We start from the raw sequence: 5,547 nt of genomic DNA, 5'->3' as shown, positions 1-5,547 counted from the left end.
AACATATATAGTGGTCTATTTAGTGGTGTATGTCCCCTGACTAAGTTCGTGTGGCTTATAAACTGCAATTCGTGTTGATACAAGTGCCAATGTTCGTGTAGAAACATTTTAATCACATACAAATTTTCGTGTTACAGCTCAGGTAGTCTCCGCCATCTTGGTCAGATTTGTTTGTAACTCCCGCCTCCAAACACAAACACGCGGACCTGATTGGTTCTCGAATAGTCCTCATTTAAATACAGTTAAACTTTCGCCAACTTTGTTTCGCCTGCCTTGGCGATTCGCTCTCATTTCGCCCAACCAGGGTGAATTTAGTCTCCATTCAACCTCAATGAGAGCGAAGAGAAATTTCGCCGTGTGGAAACCGACCATAAGGCATCACATTTTCACGGCATGATCTCTAATGTCATTTCTAGATTAGAGGCTGAAGTAGCCTGCTAGCGAGAGACTTCTGTAATTAATAAAATAAAAATGGACCTACATAACGAAGTTTGTTCACTGCTGGCAAGTAAGAAAGTAAGCAAGCAATCAAGCACAACAAAGGCTGTCACTTGAATGGCCTTTGATAAAGTTAGCAATGCGCGACTCGCATCGGGGAGTGACAGTCTCGACTGACGTCTATGTGATAACTCTGTCCATATCTTTGTTTCTCCCAGTTGACACGACAACACATAACCGGCGTTATCAGAAATCTCCACTTTGGCCGGAGTTTTAAGAATGAATAGTTTTCTGTGATAAAACCGGGTTTTTGTGTAAATGAGAGGCCAAACCACAGGGAAATATCTGCATCTTCCCTTCGTGTAAACGGGGCCTGTGTTAAAGGAGTTCTCCTTTATGTTTTTACTGTAAAGATAGGTACCCAGATAGCAAAATTAGCAGATTGGCAGATAGCAGACCGCTGGTGGTATACTGCCGGTGGCGTGCCACTTGTGGTCCGCCGTTGGACCACCATCTCTTTAAATTTAACTTGTCATGAATATTAACAAATTAATATATAATAATATTAATAAAATGATATATGGAGTATAACTGAATAATTGAAATAGTTTACACCAATAGTGGCAAAATATTGGACAATTTGTCTGCAACCCGCCAGCGGATCGCCAGAGAATCGATGAGCAAAATGCCAGCAGACCACCAGCTATGCCCCCAATGGACCGACAGTGGTCCGCCAGCATCTTGCAATCTGGGTATTTGTAGGTGAGTATGTTTCATAGCCAATCCCCGACTTACAGAGGCCAACACACTTTATTTGCACTGTTGTCTCTCGTCTTTCCCATTTTGAAGAATGATTAGAGCATTTGACCTCTGTCACTTTATGTTTACTTGGTGGTGAAATGGGAAGTAATAGGACACAAAGACTAGATTCTAATTACGATGCATGTTTGTTTTTTTCTCAGAATGCTTCCCTTTGTTTTCATTGTGAGACAATGATAAATGACTTAATTACTCTTTTTATTCAATTTTCCCAGGTGTGGTGATAAATGTGGAACACACAGTATTTAATTCATATGTTTTCTTACAAAGGTTGTGCAATATTTAAATTGCAATTCGGATTCATGTTTTTGCTACCTCATTTGAAATGCAAGTGAAATTCAAGAATTTAATTGGAATTTAAGAGCCAGTTTCAATTCAATTCTAGAATTGTGCATAACCCTGTTTCTTAGTGGAGTGTATGACAGGCAGTTCTATAAGGTAGCATCTGGTCTAATTTTATCCTGTGCATTGCTGCACAGTCACAACACCATTCCCTTCTTTGACATGTTGGCCTTTCCATTTCCAATCCATGAGTTTTAAACATATTTCCTGTAATTCTATACTAAGACACGTGCACCTGTCATTTGCAGGCACATGCAGAGAAGGGGGGCTAAAGGGGATCTAGCACCTGCCCTTTTGCCCCTTTGATGTCCAAGTGCCCTTTTGACAAGACCCGTTTTTTACTTTTTAAAATTTGTAATACTTCCGCTAGTTCCAACGTGAATATTCGCTAAAATGTCTCATTAATAGTTTGTGAAATTAGAAATTTACAAAAATAAATTTTCTGTGTTAATTGAAATGCCTTGCGGCCACCAATCCGTGATGTCATACATTCAGTGAACTCTCAGAAGGTGCACGCAGGCACAGTGCTGCAGGAGACGTTTGGGAGCACGGCAAGGTCACTTGGCAGTTAGCCTATCTGAACATGCAATAGTATTCAGCTTAGAGATAGAGAATAAAATGTTTAAAGTTGTTTCATGTTTAATGAAGTAGGCTATCAAACCTGTTTTAACCATGTCATGGTCCATCCATTTCAATAACCTGGCAGGTTCGAAAATCTAAGGCTGAACATTCATAACATATTCTGTTTAGGTTACTATGTTATAGTAGCTTAGGTTAGTAGACCTAGTTCATAAAACAGAGTAGGCAAACCTTTTCTAAATCGTCATAAGCCGACGACATAGGCTACTGTAGTTGTTTAACTAACCCAACTCCACACGTCGTTCTCTGTTTACAGTAGGCTACATTATCATTTCACTCAGTGGCCACACGCACAGCACATGAATCTGCAAGACACCAGCTTGCTAATGGTGGTAGTTCACTGTGATAAACATTAAAATTATAGCCTGACAAGCCAGACTAGGCAATAACATATTTGCTGCCGCTAGGGTGCGTCTAGATTTCTAGGCTATTAAAATTAGCTTTGAATTGAATCAATAAGATGTAGCCTTATAGCCTATGATCTCTGCGTAGACAATAGCCTAATGAAAACTGAAAAGACCTATCTGTCTGTGCCCTGGCTACAGTAGGCCTACAGTACATATGCACTCCTATTGAATTTTCAGAACCAAGGAGAGAAATGAGAAAAATGTGTTACAGCTCTGTCTGCTATTTACACCCATTCTTCTTGATACATAATGAATATAAAAATGTATAAAATGTTTATCAGTACATTAGACTACTTTGCAAATTGCTAAACCATATAATAGCCTGCCCCACCATCATCATTGAAATAGCATAATGCTAGAATTTAAATGCAAAAAAAAAAGGTTCAGAAGATCAAAGCTTTATAGACTAGGGAATGTAAAACTTAAGTTCCAGTTTACACCATTCAAATTGTGTGTATCCTTTCTAGCTTTCGTATGCATTATGTTCTATAAAACATGATATTATATTCTGCAGTGCAAAGATGCCCACTAAAGACAGGAAGCGAAAGCAGAGGGAGAAAGAGCTGCGGGAGGCAGCAAAAGGCAGTGGATCTCTGTTTTATTTTGATATAATTTGCATGTAGCCTATGTATTCCCTATTGGGTTGTAATCAAATTTAAGTTTTACGTTTTCTGACAATTTTGTTCCATGTGCCCTTTTTTTAAATTTGAGCCCCTGCCCCTTCAAAGGTCTCTGCACGCCCCCGGTCATTTGTGTTAATGTCACCCACTAAGTACACCATCACGTGGATCTCACAGAATAAAATTAAAATAAAGAACTTTTCCCTCACTAACACATAAACATGCAGCCCACATGCTGAGCTTGGCATGTCTTGTGCACCTGTTGCAGCTGTCACTCATGAACGTGTTGAGTTTGTTGGGCAGAGACAGTTAGAAATAAATATAGCAGCAGTCACAGCAAAATTGTGGCAGTCACACACACAAGCATGTTCAGTGTCAATAAGGAAGCATGTTTAGTGTCAATAAGGAACTTAGGAAATCAGATGGAAATGTTCATATAATACATATAATACATAATAACGATGGAACAGCATCCTCTGTAATCTGTTTATATATTTGGGGAGGATATTGGTCAACACTACATTAAATGGCTCAATAGGTCATAAATGAGGCGATTGGTTGAGGTTGAGGTGATAACGTTTTGGCCAGTCTGGCTTTCTGCGATATATGTGATCTGAAAAAGGCCAGACTGGCAGAAACGTTATTACCTATTAGTAATTAGCTTTAAACTCTGAGTGTGCGGCATCTCTCTTCTTTCACTAGGTTAAACCACATGTCAGTGTTGAAATGTCACAACAACCATTTTCTGAAGCAATGCCACTGGTTGTGAAAGTCAGTTTCACAGAAAAATGTCATACTGCGCAGTCCACGCTTTTTATTTATCAAAGACGATTGATTGGCAGTGTTTCTGTTTTCATTTAAAATTGTTTTAAAGATGGGCCCACTCAAAAAATGCCAGATCCATATGCAAATCCTGACCACTGTTGAAGGAGGAACCTTGTTAACCATCACCAATGTGTACCACCCACTTGGGTGTTGAACAGCAGCTATTATACGGACAGAAATTGTTCGCATGAATGCTTATATTAGTATATCAAAAGTATCAGTATTCTTAAAAGTATTCTTTTTAAAGACACCAATGACTTGTCTTATGCAAATCTTTCTTTTTTATTTTCAACCCTGAACATGGGCAAAATACACCATAGACCTCTGAAGTTCGCCTACAAAAAAGAACCAAAACGGCCACCTTTGCCCATATAAGGAGATCCGGTTGTTAATTGAAGCTAACTACCTATGGCAAGTTGCATTGCAAGTTAGCTCTGGGGTAGCAAAAATCTAAGTGTGCAGCTTTCACATACCGGAGATCACAGTATCCACTCGAAGGCAGAGGACAAAAGTGTGTTCAGGAAAACGTCTGCATTTCAGACTTTTTCATCCCCGCGAGAGTTTAACAGGTGTGATAATTCAAAATCCCCATGTTATTTTTTCAAATGATACCAAGATCCACGCACAGCCTGGTTAGGTGCAGGTAGATTGCAGGAACATACTTAAATAGCAAAAATTAAGATAGTTCTACCGCACACTGTTTTGACGTTTGCTTGATTTTATTCAGAGCGAACAACGCGTTTCGCATACAGCGTCCTCAGGTTCGCTCAGGTGTTATTTATGTCAGGTGTCCTCATGTTATTTTCCCATAGGAAAAATCGCCAGATACCGGATGTCAAAGATGGCAGCTTTTTTGTAGGCGAACTTCAGAGGTCTATTGAGATCAATGTGTTTTTTATAGAGTTACCACAGGTTACTCTATACAACCACAGGTGGCACTGTGGTAACTCTATATAAAACATATTGATGTCAATGGTGCATTTTGCCCATGTTCAGGGTGGAAAATAAAAAAGAAAGATTTGCATAAGACGAGTCAAATTGGTGTTTTTAAAAAGAAGGAATCATGGAAAATAAAGAAAAAAATATGAAAAAAATCTTTGTATATTCCCACGAGGTGTTTGGGTGCTCTGAAAATGAGAACCAAAATGATTTTTCAGACTTGTGAGGTCTGCTGTTCAGACCCTGAAGGGATTTCTTTTTTGTGAGAGTGTTTCTACTTACCTCAATAAGGAAAATAAATTAAGAGCCTATGTTGAGTACACATATGTCTTCTGAAAGCCTAAACAGAGCCCAGCCAAAAACTCCAATAACATTTTGATCAACTTTGCGGGACAGCTATGACCATGCAGGATCATCCAGCCTCCTACATGGTTTAGTTCTTGCGCTATGGGCTTGTGAACTTTGACAAAAAAAAGAGGCCGAACAAAATCGACACCCCCCTCCCCACGTAAAACTGG

This window comes from Alosa sapidissima, chromosome 13, assembly GCF_018492685.1.
Source record: "Alosa sapidissima isolate fAloSap1 chromosome 13, fAloSap1.pri, whole genome shotgun sequence".
Lineage (NCBI taxonomy): Eukaryota > Metazoa > Chordata > Actinopteri > Clupeiformes > Clupeidae > Alosa > Alosa sapidissima.
This window is presented reverse-complemented; position numbering follows the sequence as displayed.